The sequence below is a fragment of the Akebia trifoliata genome, chromosome 6 (assembly GCF_017979445.1).
Source record: "Akebia trifoliata isolate Shusen 1 chromosome 6, ASM1797944v1, whole genome shotgun sequence".
NCBI lineage: Eukaryota > Viridiplantae > Streptophyta > Magnoliopsida > Ranunculales > Lardizabalaceae > Akebia > Akebia trifoliata.
Genome location: NC_141380.1, coordinates 377,520 through 394,660, shown reverse-complemented (window position 1 = coordinate 394,660; position 17,141 = coordinate 377,520). Strand labels below are relative to the sequence as shown.

Here is a 17,141-nt window from a genome sequence, read left to right as displayed (position 1 = left end):
CTGTTATGTTTGCTTTGGGAGGTTCCTTGCGGAAGTGGACAGACAGTCAGTAATATTTATCGTTGATAGTGGATTTTTTCTCCATTTCCTTCATGGACGTAGACAATTTGTCGAACCACGTAAATCTTGTGTGTTCGTTTTATTTTTTCATATTTACTCTTGTTATGCTTCCACATCACATAAATTAGAAGAAGAAGAATATACAAACTTATACTTGAGTTTATTGATAGTGAAGAGGTATTTCTCTATGCACTCCTAATTAGGAATGGATTTTGTGGGGGTATTTTTCTTGAGAACCTTTTGCCTTACCATATATAACTCTTTGTGGGTATTTTTATTTTTATTTTTATTTTTTTTATTTTTATTTTTTTGAAAGGTTAGCAGGGTTAAGGCAGACCCAGACCAGTATAAGAAGGGGTTCAAGGGGTTTGAACCTAAGACCTTGGGAACAACCTCCACAAAGTCTTACCACTGAGCTAAGTGGTCCTTCTTTTTGGGTATTTCATTGTGCTCCAGGGGGGTATACTTTGACAACAAAATTAGTGAACAATCATGCAGAGTAAAAATTAGAGTAAAGAAAATTACATACCTTTTAATATCCTTAGAGATTTTTTTTTATAATCCAGACCTCTACGTAATTAATAGTTTCATTGTTGAACACACTTTCCTAATTTGTTGAAATTTGATCTTATCTCTTTTGTAGACACCCGAATTTGAGCGGGCCCTCGACGTAAGATGCCCCCAAAAATCGAAAATTGGGATGGGCCCCAAAGCCCAAACCTACGAAAAATACAATGCATTTTCAATTAATAAGTGTCCGGGTCACCCACGTGGCCCATGGACCCGCACACCTCACCACTCTCATACATCTTTAAAATCAACCCAATCCAATCCAACTTAAGTCCAATCCAACATAAAACCCAACTCAAACACTATTCTACAACCCAACCCAAATCCATCACCTAAGCCCAAAACCCTACCCAATCTACCACTAAAGCCCAAAGCCTACTTCACTACCCAAATCCAATCCAACCCCTCATCATCACATCAAACCAATCACCAAGAGATGACACATGTCATCATCCCCTTCCACCTCCACTCCCTCATCTAATCAACTCAACCCATAAACCGACCCTACCTAACCTAACCTATTCCCCATCCTCTCATCATCAACAACCCACAACTCAACCCATAACCCTACCCTAACCTAACCTATTCCCCATCCTCTCATCATCAACAACCCACAACTCAACCCATACCCTATACACCCTAACCTAATCCCTCATTCTTTAACCACCCACATCACAACTCATATCTATCCATCACTTTCCCTTAAAACACTCCAATAAAATCACCTCAACCCATACTTCAACCCCATACTTCCCATACTCTTCTCTCTAATCATCTAACCACCATCACCAATCAACCAATCTCTCCATCTCTCCATTTGCCACATGTCATCATCCCTTCAATCCTCTCAAAATCAAACCAATCACCACTCATCTCTCCAAATCAAACACCATACTTCTTCAACCATCTCAACACTCCTTCTCCAAACAACTCCCTTACACCCCACTCCTCCCATCAACCATCACTCATCTCATCCCACAAAACACTCTACCCAAATGGATTTGGGTAAGATCCAAACCATTTGGGTTAAAATACAACCCATTTCCATCATTACAAAAATACCCTCATTTTTATCTCAAATTTCATACCCTTTTCCTCTCAAACCCATGCCATTAACCACTACTCTCATCCTTCACCCCATTATACCCTTAAAAAAAAAAACCTCTCAACCTCTATAAAAACCCCTCCATTCTCCCCATACAACAACTAATGAAAATTTGATAAAAAATCCTCCACAATCAAAACTCTCTACTCTACTCTCAACACCTCACCCTCAACTCAACTCACCCTCCTACAACTTCAAGCAAGTCCGAGCCAACTCAAAGGAAGGTCAAAGGAAGTCAAGGAAGGGTCAAGGTGGGTTCAACAAAAGGAACACCCCCTCTACATCCCCTCTCTACTTCCCCCCTTTTCCCACACTTTGCACACACCACAATGATTTGAGTCCTTCAAGGGCCCCTTTTTCAATAAGGGTGCCCTCAATGGACTAAATCTATATCAAAGCCCCTCACACTTGAGGGCACACCTCAAACCATTTTCGATTTTATTTTCTTTATTTTAAAAATGACCGGATCCGTGGTTACCACCTATGGTGGGTGGAGTAGGGTGCCTAACACCTTCCCTACTCCATAAATGGACCCCCTTACCTTGAATCAAAGGTTGGACTACGTGCATTATCCTACGAGAGTCATCACATAAAAAAAATGATTTAATTTTTAAAAAATGAGACATCGGGTGACCATTCACACCCAATTCCATATTTGAATGGTGGCGACTCCAAAACACCCCAAAGTGGAGGGATGTTTGAAAAACATTCGAAATCCCGTGTCCACAGCTTGGCGACTCCACTGGGGAACTACATACTAGTGGGTCCGATCCTCTTCCTTGATTCGGTCATTTCAAAAAAAAAAAAATGTTTGTTTTCTTTTTGTGTTGTTTCTTTTTTTATTTTCACAAGTTTCACATGGGAATGGTTGTAATGTTTATTTACATATGCTTCTTTTTTTTTTTATTTTTGGACAAGGGATGTAAGGATGGATACGATTCAAAAAATGCACGCACATGCACATGCGATTCACACCCCTATGCATAAGCCACCCCTCCTCCTCTTTAAATTTCTAACCCTGGATGCCGGTACTCTCAAGCCCCCGAGATCGCTATTTAAGGTGGCTGGGAGGAGAACATCCACCCCATTCACCAACCTAAGATGTGTGCACTTTTGTGTCCATCAAGGTTTGAAGAATGGGTAGCCGAAAAACCACCACAAACCGCATGCATCGAAGCGTAATTAATAGACAAAGGACACTAAGGCTTACAAAACTAATTCCGTATCCATCCCATGTTCATATGTGATGTATTTTTTTTTTTAAGCCCACGAAGGCAAGTTGTATAGATTTTAGGATTTTTTACTTTGTTCTCGTTCATATGTCCCCCTAGGTAAAAAGGGGGAAATCTGTTTTTTTATGCTATCATGTGCATCATCAAAAAAAAAAAAAAAAAAAGTGACATTTTTGTGGCCCAAGCCAAAAAAACAGCGGCTATGTGCCTCAAAACCCAGGAATTTGGGGCCAAAACGGGATGAGGATCAAAAACAGAGCAAGGTTGGAAGGCCAGAAAAGGTTCTGGTCCGTGCTTGAAGCACGGACTCAAGAAATATTGTCAAGTCCGTGCTTAGAAAACGGACTGGGCAAATTTTCTTAGGTCCGTGCTTGAAGCACGGACCCGTAAAAAAAAAAATAAAAAAAAAAATAAAAAAAATAATGTTCTGGTCCGTACTTGAAGCACGGACCAGCCAAAAAATGTTAGGTCCGTGCATGAAAAACGGACCCCAAAAAAAAAAAAAAAAAAAAAAAAAAATTTGATGTTCTGGTCCGTACTTGAAGCACGGACCAGCCAAAAAATGCTAGGTCCGTACTTGAAAAACGGACCCTAAAAAAAAAAATTTTTTTTTTTTCATTTTGTTCCTTATGTCAGTCTTGACAACTTTTCTTCTCGAAGTTTTTTTTATTTTGGGTTTTAAAGCTTGAAAACGATCAAATGATTCACTTTATTATAAAACTCAGGGCCTACCACTTGTAATCAATCTCGCTCCAAACGAATTTTGCCCAACGCGGCTCACTATCAATCTCGATCATAACCAAACTTGTCCTTCATCGAGTGTTCATTTCAAATTGGGTCCACAACCCATATCCAACCAAACTGGGTCCACGACCCAGGTCCAATCAACTGGGTCCACGACCCAGATCCGTTCTAACTGGGTCCCCGACCCAGATCCATTTCAAACTGGGTCCACGACCCAGATCCATGTCAAATTGGGTCCACGACCCATATCCAACCAAACTGGGTCTCCGACCCAGATCCATGTCAAACTGGGTCCACGACCCATATCCAACCAAACTGGGTCCACGACCCAGATCCAATCAACTGGGTCCACGACCCAGATCCGTTTCTAACTGGGTCCCCGACCCAGATCCATTTCAAACTGGGTCCACGACCCATATCCAACCAAACTGGGTCCCCGACCCAGATCCATGTCAACTGGGTCCACGACCCAGATCCATGTCAAACTGGGTCCACGACCCAAATCCAACCAAACGGGGTCCACGACCCAGATCCAATCAACCCGGGTTCCCGACCCAGATCCACTTCAACTAGGTCCAATCCAGATCCACAACCAATCGAGTCCACGACCCATAGCGAATCAAGTTCATGATCCATCTATGATCTAATAAAGATAACAACCAATCAATCGACTCAAACACATTCAACTTTTTCAAAAAAAAAAAAAAAAAAAAAAAAAAGATGTTAACAAAGCACCAATTGCAGTCCTTGATCAAAGTCGGTGCCTAGAAGATCTTACCCTGTTGATACGAGGGGGATAGACTACGTCTATTCAGGGAACAAGGTGATTTAAGAGTGCCATTGTGCGCCGCCTCTTCCTTGGAGATCCGCCTGGCCGACGATGATTTCAGAGAACTGAATTGGGGGCTGCCAAAAATATAGGTTATTCTAACTCAATTTATCTCAGAAGTTTCTTTTCAAAATGTTTTCCCGACTCCGTGTCGATGCCAGCCCCATGCTGATGAAATTACCTTAAAAAAAAAAAATGTCTTCCCGACTCCGTGTCGATGCCAGCTCTGTGCTGATGAAATTACCTTTTTCAAACCGTTTTACCGACTCCGTGTCGATGCCAGCCCCGTGCTGATGAAATTACCTTCTTAAAAAATGTCTTTCCGACTCCGCGTCGATGCCAGCTCCGTGCTGATGTAATTTCTTTTCAAAATGTTTTCCCGACTCCGTGTCGATGCCAGTCCCGTGCTGATGATGAAATTACCTTTTTCCAAAATGTTTCCCGACTCCGTGTCGATGCCAGTCCCGTGCTGATGAAATACCTTTTTCAAAAACGTTTACCGACTCCGTGTCGATGCCAGCTCCATGCTGATGTAACTTCTTTTCAAAATATCTTACCGACTCCGTGTCGATGCCAGCTCCGTGCTGATGTAATTTCTTTTCAAAATGTTTACCGACTCCGTGTCGATGCCAGCTCCGTGCTGATGTAATTTCTTTTAAAAAAATGTTTTACCGACTCCGTGTCGATGCCAGCTCTGTGCTGATGTAATTTCTTTTCAAAATGTTTACCGACTCCGTGTCGATGCCAGCTCCGTGCTGATGTAATTTCTTTTCAAAATGTTTCCCGACTCCGTGTCGATGCCAGTCCCGTGCTGATGAAATTACCTTTTTCAAAAACGTTTACCGACTCCGTGTCGATGCCAGCTCCATGCTGATGTAACTTCTTTTCAAAATATTTTACCGACTCCGTGTCGATGCCAGCTCCGTGCCGATGTAATTTCTTTAAAAAAAAAACGTTTTACCGACTCCGTGTCGATGCCAGCTCCGTGCTGATGTAATTTCTTTTCAAAATGTTTTACCGATTCCGTGTCGATGCCAGCTCCGTGCTGATGTAATCTCTTTTTCCAAACTGTTTTCCCGACTCCGTGTCGATGCCAGCTCCGTGCTGATGTAATTTCTTTTCAACTGTTTTACCGACTCCGTGTCGATGCCAGCTCTGGCTGATGTAATTCTTTTTTCTTCCAAACGATCCAGGTCTGCGCTGACGAACCACCAATCAAATCACCCAACAAATCACTCTCACATCTCATCCGTCCCCTCAGAGAAGGGGAAATTCTGAACAATTGGGAAGAGTTCCCTCTAACCCTTGAGGCTACTATAGCCTCAAAAAAAAAAAAACGCCGTTAGGCAACATCAGTTTGCCCGAGGATCATAACGAGCCCTCGTCCTCGGGTAAAGACTGTTTTGAGGGCTCCCTATCTTTACTAATGCATGATTGTTCTTCTTATTTCAGATGTCCGAAAAATTTTACTCAAAAATCAAAAAAATCAAAAATTCTTCAAAAATCAAAAAAATCAAAATGTCTACAAAAAATAAAAAAATCAAAAAAACTTTCAAAATCTCAAAAAAATAGATATATTCCAAAAATCAAAAAAAAAGTTTTCACAGAATTTAAGGGATTTGTCTCAATCGAATGGACCCTTGGACAGAACAGAATATGAAAAGGATGAGTATGACTTCGATCTCGAACTCGACTTCGATCTCATGGGAATTGAGGAAGAGTTTGAGGACGAAGTAGAATACCCTCCTAAAGAAATCAAGTACCTGTTAGAACGACATGAAAAAGGTGTTCAGCCAAACATTGAGGATACAGACTCAGTTAATCTCGGCATTGAAGATGACCCACGTGTGGTAAAAATCGGAGCCTTGTTAACCCATCAGCAAAAAGAAGAAATGATTGAACTATTGCGTAACTATCAAGACATCTTCGCCTGGTCCTACAAAGATATGCCCGGTTTAGACACGGATCTTGTTGTTCATAAGTTGCCGATCGCACCTGGGAGCAAGCCGATCAAGCAAAAGTTAAGAAGACTTAAGCCAGAATGGACACTCAAAGTCAAAGACGAAGTAATGAAACAGTTTCAAGCAGGATTTCTCGCAGTCTCCACGTACCCCGAATGGCTAGCCAATGTCGTTCCGGTACCAAAGAAGGACGGGAAAGTACGAATGTGTGTCGACTATCGGGATTTGAACAAAGCCAGTCCTAAGGACGATTTTCCATTACCTCACATCGACACTCTAGTCGATAGCACAGCGGGGCATGGTATGTTCTCATTCATGGATGGTTTCTCCGGATATAATAGAAGAAGACCAAGAGAAAACGGCATTCATTACACCCTAGGGCACTTTTCATTACAAAGTCATGCCATTCGGACTTAAAAATGCAGGGGCAACCTATCAACGTGCAATGACGGCTCTATTCCACGACATGATCCACAAGGAAATGGAAGTCTACGTAGACGATATGATCGCTAAATCGGGTATAGAAGAAGATCATTTGGTAAATCTCAAGAAATTGTTTGACAGGCTAAGGAAATACAGCTTAAGGCTGAACCCAGCAAAGTGTGTATTCGGGACAACATCAGGCAAGTTATTAGGCTTCATCGTCAGTAGAAGAGGCATCGAGATAGATCCAGCAAAGACCAAGTACATCCTCGAAATGAAAGCACCGGTATCAGAAAAGAGCCGTCCGAGCATTTCTGGGTAGAATAACAGATATTATCAGCAGATTCATTGCACAACTCACGCCTATCTGCGAACCAGTATTTAAGCTACTCAGAAAAGATATGCCGAAAGCATGGAACCAGGATTGTCAAGAAGCCTTCAACAAGATAAAGAAATATCTGCTCAATCCACCAGTTTTGGTTCCTCCTACGCCAGGGCGACCCTTACTAATGTATATCTCGGTGCAAGAAACGTCTATGGGCTGTGTACTGGGGCAACACGATGAGTCAGGCAGAAAAGAGCAAGCAAGTCATTTACTATCTCAGCAAAAAGTTCACTGATTATGAGGCAAAGTATTCGGCACTCGAGAAGACTTGCTGCGCACTGGTATGGGCATCTCAACGACTACGCCACTATCTCCTCAGCTACTCGACTATGCTCATTCGCTCGAATGGACCCTCTCAAGTATCTCTTCGGAAAGCCAGCACTAACGGGTCGTACTGCAAAATGGCAATTACTTATATCTGAGTTTGACATCACCTATGTCACTCAAAAGGCCATCAAGGGGCAGGCCATTGCCGACCATTTAGCCGAGCATCCATTGCCTGATTACGAACCATTAAAGACAAACTTTCCTGACGAAGCCATATTGCTCACTGAGATTGAGGACGATGATGAAGAATCAGGCTGGAAAATGTACTTTGACGGAGCAGCAAATCAAAAGGGGAACGGAATAGGAGCAGTACTGATTAAACCAGATGGGTCCCACGTGCCAATTGCAATCAGACTGAAGTTCCAATGTTCTAATAACGAGGCTGAATATGAAGCGTGCATAGCAGGGTTAAAGGCTGCACTGGATCTCGAGGTAGATGAAATCGATGTTTTCGGTGATTCGAGCTTAGTAGTCTATCAGACGACTGGAGAATGGAAGACCCGAGAGCAAAGATTGATCCCTTACCATGAGTATCTAGAGGAACTAAGCTCACGCTTCGATATAATCTCATTCACTTATATGCCGAGAGCCAAGAATCAATTTGCTGATGCACTAGCAACGCTCGCTTCCATGATCAGTATCTCAGAGGACTTAGTCATTGACCCTATTGAGATTGGACTTCAAGACGAGCCAGCTTATTGCTTACCCGTCGAAGTTGAAGAATCTGAAGAAAAGCCTTGGTACTCAGACATCAAAGCCTATCTCGAAGATCGAACTCTCCCATCGGACGCAACATCAAATGATCGAAGGACTATTCAGAAGCTAGCAGGTCAATTCTTCCTAAGCAATGGCATTCTGTACAAGAAATCACATCATGAAGTCTTACTCCGATGTGTGGCAGAAATAGAAGCAAAACGACTGATCGAAACCGTACATGGTGGAGTCTGCGGACCTCACATGAATGGTCACATGCTTGCTAAGAAGATCATGAGAATGGGATATTACTGGACTACCATGGAAAGTGATTGTTATCAACACGTCCGTAAATGCCATCTCTGCCAGATCTATGCCAATAAGATCAACGTGCCACCATCAGAATTGCACAACATGACTACTCCCTGGCCCTTCTCACTCTGGGGCATGGACGTTATTGGACAGATTTCGCCAAAAGCTTCAAATGGGCACCGTTTTATCCTAGTCGCTATCGATTACTTTACAAAATGGGTAGAGGCCGCTTCTTATGCCAATGTCACAAGGAGCAGTGTTCTGAAGTTTGTTAAGAACAATATTATCTGTAGATATGGGCTTCCCAGCGGATTAGTGACAGACAACGCCAAGAACTTCAAAAACAAGGACATGATCAAGATGTGCGAAGACTTTCAAATCACTCATCACAATTCTGTACCGTATAGACCCAAAATGAACGGAGCAGTTGAGGCCGCCAACAAGAATATCAAAAGAATCATCGAAAAGATGGCAGTCACTTACAAAGATTGGCATGACATGTTGCCTTTCGCTCTTCATGCTTATCGGACTTCGTTTCGAACTTCAACTGGGGCAACTCTGTACTCATTGGTATATGGGATGGAAGCAGTCTTACCTGTCGAGGTCGAGATTCCCTCCCTCCGGATCTTAAAAGAAGCAGAGTTGGATGAAACAGAATGGGTTCAAGCTCGATTTGATCAACTAAATCTGATTGAAGAGAAGCGTCTCGCAGCTATGTCATGGTCAAATTTACCAACGACGAATTGCACGGGCTTACAATAAGAAAGTCAAACCTCGGAATTCTCACCAGGAGACCTTGTCTTGAAAAAGATCTTACCGATACAAGAAGATGCTAGAGGAAAATTCAGACCAAACTACGAGGGACCATTCATTGTGCAGAAGGTAATGACGGGAGGAGCTTTGATCCTTACAGAGATGGACGGACAAGTCTTCCCTCAACCGATCAATGCTGACACCGTAACGTTAAAATACTACGCCTGAGATCTGACCCTGAGATGACGAAAGGCCATCTTTGCTATCCTGAAAAAACTATCTAACCCTAGTCAACCCTTTTGAGCCATCACGTTCATTTCTTAACCTAAGATTGGGGCAAGTCAATGCAAAAAAAAAAAAAAAAAAAACGAAAAAAAAAAAAGGGGAAAAAAAAAGAAAAGAAAATCAGCAAAGTCAAAGCATCAGGTACTCCTGGCCCGCATGAGGATAAACTGTGAACGGCTAAAATACAAAAAAATCAAAAACTCGGACACTTGATCTGAGCTCGACCCAAATCTCCAGCCTAAACAAGTTCGAGAGACGCTGGGAGGAGACATAGATCACCTTTTCGAAACAAAAATATACGAACCCCAAGTCTAACCCACTCTAGACGAACCTACCTTAACCTTTTTTTTACCTTTCCACTACACTCAGCCTTAGCCAACACTTCGTCCCATCAAAAGTCCTTTCGGATCAGGGAATGTTCTAGGCATCATAATGACGGTGGCAGCACCAATGATCTGGCAGCTTGATCCGGACCTCAAATCTTATTAGTCGTTGGAAGACGCGAGAGGGGAGTCCAGGTCGGATATTCGAAAAAAAAGAGTACTCGAAGTGTAGAGTAATTGATCTCGCGGCTCAACTTGAGTTGCCGAGCCACGAATAGTCGTCAGCAAACTCGAGAGGGGAATCTAGGTCTGTTACTCAAGAAAGAGTACCACTACAAGAGTAGAGTCGCCGATCTCGCAGCTCAACTTGAGTCACCAAGCCACAAAGACACAGAGGCTCCAAACAAGATTTGCAATGTAAAAAATCTAAAAAAAATACAAGCATAGTCTGAAAGGGCATAGTGAAAACCCGAAAGGGCGCTATGAGTAAAAGAATCAGACTATGGCAAGATCAAAACCACCGGCACGATGAAAACCCAAAAAGGCATCGACGCGCAAAAATGTGGAAACCGGGTCTGGTGAAAACCGTAACTGGCACCAGGGGCAATAAGGGAATCATAAAAAAAAAAAAAAAAAAATTAAAAAAAAAAAAAATTAAAAAAAAAAAAAAGGCAACTCCTGGCCCGCATGAGTATAAACTGTGAACGGCAAAAAATTTCCCAGAATCCTAAGTCCCATCGCTCGATCGATAATCACCCAGTACTGGGGCACTGGGGATGACTCTAAGAAGAACCTGAGAACTGCTGACATCTATATCCTCAGTAGTTGGCAAAAACACCAATATCATCGAGATAACAAGGATTTTTCGAAAATCTTCATATTTTGGATCTACAAGATCTATTCGACAAAGATAAATTACCAAAAATTCAAATGTTTTCAAAACTACTATTTTGGCCGATGACGAAAAATCTAGGACTTATTCAAACATCATGTTTTCAAAGCAATAGATACACCTGAGGTCAAGTAAGTAAAAAACCTATTTTCCTTCCATTTCAAAAAGTTTCACATTACAAAAAAAAAAAAAAAAAAAAAAAAAAAAACAGGAAAAAATGGTGCCAATCACACATCTCGCCGAGAAATGAAGGAGGAATCGAGTCTCTCTTCTAAGGCGCGAATACGGGCAGCTTGCCCCATCATTACCACCTCAGCGTCCGAAGCGTCACGACTCACCAGGTAGGATGCAAAGGCATCAAAACAGGGACCCTGGGCAAGCCTTTCCCGGAGATCCTCAATCTCTGCCCTCAGAATAGAAGACTCTTCATTCTTCAAAGACTCGAGTCGAGCTATCTGGTTCTTCAGATCATTTTCAGAACGTAGCCAAATCTTCTCAATCCGCGTATGAGACATCTTCATCTCCGCTAGTCGATCACGATGGTCAAAAGAACGAGAACCAGAAGACGTCCCTTGAACCGAAGGCATGACACAAGTTCTTTCAGCAATCTGTTGTTGCATCCAGAGTTGGTAGTCGTGAAAAGAATAACCTGGAAATACAGGACGGTCAAGAGTCACCACATTCTTCCAAGCTTTCTCTAACCGATTACGCAATTGCCATGAGGGGGGAGAAGAAGAAAAAACCCGATCAATTCTCCAAAATCTCCATGAGTCACTATACCCTGTTCCTCACCAAATTGCCGCAACACGCGAAGAGGGATGTAGTGAGTAGCCCCAGTCAATCCAATCAATATGGCAAAGCAACTCTGGGAAAATGAGAGAACCGGTGAAGCTGAAGGCTGGAAGGTGCCTAACCAACGTATCTCTTCATCTGGCATGCCCTGCAAGCCCTCAAACCAACCCAACTTGCCACCAGGATGGACAGGAAGTTTCCTTTTGCTCATCAAAATCACTAAATCAGCGTGGACACTGAAAGGATGACTAATGGGTATAGTCAAAGCCAGATGATCAAAGAACCAAAGCTGTATAAAAAGGGAAGTCGACTCTAATCACAACGCTTCAAAACTTAAAGGCCTCAATTGATATTTACAAAAACAAAAAAAAAAAAAAAAAAACAAAAAACAAAAAATCAAAAAAACAAAAAATCAAAAAAAAATATAAAAAAAAAACAAAAAACAAAAACAAAAAACAAAAATCAAAAAATCAAAAAATCAAAATGGTATTCTTGCAAAAGCCAAAATCAATTGCTTAAAGACTCATTTGAAAATACTTAAGTCAAAGTTTTTTCAAATCATCACAAATCCAAGACCTCACACGAGCTCCGCGCCACGAGGTCGAGGAAATCAACCGGCACCCTGTCAGACCCCGTGCTTGGGTAGCCATCTCTTATCCATCAAATCAAATCGGTGTTTTCAAAAACTTGTCTGAGCAAAATCCTCGGACCCGCACAAATCAGGGTTTCGTCTATTCTTTGCAGTTCTTTGCACGCAACTCCTGCAAAGAGGGGCAGCTGTAGACACCCGAATTTGAGCGGGCCCTCGACGTAAGATGCCCCCAAAAATCGAAAATTGGGATGGGCCCCAAAGCCCAAACCTACGAAAAATACAATGCATTTTCAATTAATAAGTGTCCGGGTCACCCACGTGGCCCATGGACCCGCACACCTCACCACTCTCATACATCTTTAAAATCAACCCAATCCAATCCAACTTAAGTCCAATCCAACATAAAACCCAACTCAACACTATTCTACAACCCAACCCAAATCCATCACCTAAGCCCAAAACCCTACCCAATCTACACTAAAGCCCAAAGCCTACTTCACTACCCAAATCCAATCCAACCCATCATCATCACATCAACCAATCACCAAGAGATGACACATGTCATCATCCCCTTCCACCTCCCTCATCTAATCAACTCAACCCATAACCCTACCCTAACCTAACCTATTCCCCATCCTCTCATCATCAACAACCCACAACTCAACCCATAACCCTACCCTAACCTAACCTATTCCCCATCCTCTCATCATCAACAACCCACAACTCAACCCATACCCTATACACCCTAACCTATCCCTCATTCTTTAACCACCCACATCACAACCCATATCTATCCATCACTTTCCCTTAAAACACTCCCATAAAATCACCTCAACCCATACTTCCCATACTCTTCTCTCTAATCATCTAACCACCATCACCAATCAACCAATCTCTCCATCTCTCCATTTGCCACATGTCATCATCCCTTCAATCCTCTCAAAATCAAACCAATCACCACTCATCTCTCCAAATCAAACACCATACTTCTTCAACCATCTCAACACTCCTTCTCCAAACAACTCCCTTACACCACCACTCCTCCCATCAACCATCACTCATCTCATCCCACCAAACACTCTACCCAAATGGATTTGGGTAAGATCCAAACCATTTGGGTTAAAACACAACCCATTTCCATCATTACAAAAATACCCTCATTTTTATCTCAAATTTCATACCCTTTTCCTCTCAAACCCATGCCATTAACCACTACTCTCATCCTTCACCCCATTATACCCTTAAAAAAAAAAACCTCTCAACCTCTATAAAAACCCCTCCATTCTCCCCATACAACACACTAATGAAATTTGATAAAAAATCCTCCACAATCAAAACTCTCTACTCTACTCTCAACACCTCACCCTCAACTCAACTCACCCTCCTACAACTTCAAGCAAGTCCGAGCCAACTCAAAGGAAGGTCAAAGGAAGTCAAGGAAGGGTCAAGGTGGGTTCAACAAAAGGAACACCCCCTCTACATCCCCTCTTCTACTTCCCCTTTTCCCACACTTTGCACACACCACAATGATTTGAGTCCTTCAAGGGCCCCTTTTTCAATAAGGTGCCCTCAATGGACTAAATCTATATCAAAGCCCCTCACACTTGAGGGCACACCTCAAACCATTTTCGATTTTATTTTCTTTATTTTAAAAATGACCGGATCCGAGGTTACCACCTATGGTGGGTGGAGTAGGGTGCCTAACACCTTCCCTACTCCATAAATGGACCCCCTTACCTTGAATCAAAGGTTGGACTACGTGCATTATCCTACGAGAGTCATCACATAAAAAAAATGATTAATTTTTAAAAAATGAGACATCGGGTGACCATTCACACCCAATTCCATATTTGAATGGTGGCGACTCCAAAACACCCCAAAGTGGAGGGATGTTTGAAAAACATTCGAAATCCCGTGTCCACATTTTAAACGTGTACTGTAATTGTTTTAGCATGTTTTTGTTTGTTAGAGTTTCTCTACGATCTTTATATATCATCCCATGACTTTCTAAAGGGGTAAGTGTGCGCTCGGATTTATCAACATTCTTTATATGATTCTTCCCTTGCTTCCGTATGAGTTTTTTCATTGAACCACTAAGTCAGGATTTGTATTGCTCGGATTTATTAATACTCTCTAATCCATTTTCTCTTTCTCTTTCTCTCTTTCATACACACACACACGCACACGCACGCACACACGCACACATGCGCACGCATAGGATCAGACTCTTTAAGAGTAGGAAAATATATGATCTATAAAATAAGAGAGGTGATGTTGCCACACCATTGTTGGAACCAATGTTACCTAATTCATTGTTACTAGTTTGTGGCCCAATTTGTTGTTACTAGTTTGAGCCACAAACTGGTACAAAGCAAACTAGTTCGTGGCATGATTTGTATTGGATTTGTAAAATCAAGTGAATCACAAACCCACCAAATTTGATCAAGATCAATAAACCGAAATATTTTGTTCAATGAACCAAATAAATTTTTTTGTATTATTATTTTTCATTGTTTATGTTTCAAATTTAAATTATTTTATTAAATTATTTTTATTTAACTTAGAATTTTTTAACATTATAATTTATACTTATATGTATAAAAAGCATCTATGATTCATATTCACCACTTTCACGTCAAAAAGTGTGATATGAGGCACAAGCCTGAGGTCACTTCAGCAATATTCATTGTATATACGCACAAGGGACCAAGCCAGCCAATCGATCTTAAGGAAATAAAAGTGAACCAAAAAGAAGAAACAAATTATCTCTACCTACCCCTGCCCACGGGGAGCATTGACGCTCTTGAAATCAGCGTTACATAGAAGCAATTCATGGGCAATTTCGTCATTTGTAATTACATTTCGGAGAAGGAAAACCCTAATAGGTCTCTCCTCTTTGCCAATAAATACCAAGCCAGATATAAAGAGTGGATGGCTCTCAACTAGTTTAGATCTACTTTTTAGGGTTTCTCTCCCTCCTCTCCCCCCTCCCCTTCCCTTTATTTCTTCTTCTTGCTATTGGTTTTTGTTTGTTTCCTAATAATCAAAGTGGCCTTCTCTCTGAGGTGGTGGTGGTGTGAGTATTTTTGTTGTATGTAGTACGTAAGTGTAGGAACTGTGTACAATAAGCCGATGCTCTGGATATTAATAATGAAGGAAGCATGGTAATGTGCACAGAGATCGAATTTGGGTCCTCATGTCTGCTCGCTTTGATGCCTTCTGGCTTTGATTTTGCGGGCCTGGAATCAGACCTACACATCTCTCCTTTCATTACTTTGTGTAACACTGAAAAACTTTTTCCCAAAACAACATTTCCTTTAGGCCATATTTGCAGTCTAGAAACTCAATTTTTTATTTTTTTAAACACAAGTTTTTATGATCCTTAAAAACTCCAGAAAGTCAGAATTATTATTATTATTATTTTTAGGAAATATTTTTAAGCTACTTTGCGTTGATATCAAAAGTAAAATAACTTCGCCAACAGAACCACCTCAAAGAAAATAATGATTAAGGGTACAACATATAAGAAAGAAGGATTTTAGGGGATCTGCGTGTTGGTTATTCCAATCACCAATCAACATGATTTTGGTCGTTTAGATCCACCAAACTAAAATGTTGATGGGATTATTGGGCACAAGAATTTGTTAAGTGTAGGGCTGTCAACGGATAGATATCCGATCGGATAGTGTTATGTCCGAATTCGAATCCGATTGGATATCACTAACAAATATTCGAATTTATATCCGAATAAATTATTGGATATCCGATATTATCCGATTCGAATACGAAATCTACAATTCGAAAATTATTCAAAAATATTCGAAATTTATTTGAAAAAAGAAAAAAAAAAAAAATCAAAGAAAATCAAATTGGTTTTGAGAGAGAAAGAGAGATTTCGACCTGTCAATGGACGTCGATGTTGAATGTGAGCCGTTGAGAGAGATTTCGACAGTGATCTTGATGGGTTGAGATCATGGAAAATGATGAGGGATCGCGAGGAGTTGAGATCGTGGAAAACGATGAGGGATGAGGGTTGAAGACGATGAGGTTTTACCTGTGTGTGAGTAAAATTCCACCTATTCGAATCTGTAAAAAAAAATTGATTTTCTTATTTTTTTCAACTCCATTCGAATCTGAATAAAAAAAAATGGGATTTTATTCTGTGTGTGAGAGAGAGAGAGAGAGTATCGTTGATGCTCTTCGACCATAGAAGACAATGGTTATGAAGTTTGCACCGTTGAAAAAATGGGTTTTACCAAGAGAGAGAGAGAGAGAGAATACGTACCTGCATGCTCGTCGGTCGGAGAAGGAGCTCACAACCCCGCACGGTCAAAACCCCACCCTCGTTCCATTTACTTCGACGTGTGGTTGAGGGTCGAAATCCCACCCTCGCGTGTGCTTGAGGGTGAGAAGATAAAAAGAAATTAAGTTTTTGTTGTAAAATAGGAATACACAATATATGTATACATATATAAATGTTTTGTTGTAAAACATGAATACAGAATACATATGTTACATCGGAGCGGATATCGCAATATCCGAATTCGTATCAGAAATTCATTCGAATGTTAAAGTAACATCCGAATCCGATATTCGAAATTTTCAAATAATATTCAAATTTTCAAAATTCGAAATTTTCAAATAATATTCAAATTTTCAAATTCAAATTCAAATTCAGATTCAAATTTCGGCTATCCATTGACACCCGTAGTTACGTGGACGTCCATGATGGTAAGAACGTCAAAATGGTGTTGGTGGGGACGAGAAAATAATATGATACTAGACAATGCCAGAAAAATGGCACATGAAGTAAGAATAAAACAATAAAAATCAAATATTATTCTCCTTTAATGTTCTTCTAGG

General features: G+C 41.1%; 1 long non-coding RNA gene and 1 other non-coding gene across 2 annotated transcripts; one reads left to right on the top strand and one right to left on the bottom strand.

Annotated features, from left to right (window-relative positions):
* Positions 1-15,275: 15,275 nt before the first annotated feature.
* On the bottom strand, positions 15,276-16,993 carry LOC147399351 (uncharacterized). Its single transcript, XR_015179035.1, has 2 exons — positions 16,564-16,993; positions 15,276-16,364 (listed from the first exon to the last, which is right to left on the bottom strand). It is a non-coding gene; the product is annotated as an uncharacterized LOC147399351 (long non-coding RNA).
* LOC147399352 (small nucleolar RNA snoR100) lies at positions 15,427-15,537 on the top strand. Its single transcript, XR_015179565.1, has one exon. It is a non-coding gene; the product is annotated as a small nucleolar RNA snoR100 (small nucleolar RNA).
* Positions 16,994-17,141: the final 148 nt, after the last annotated feature.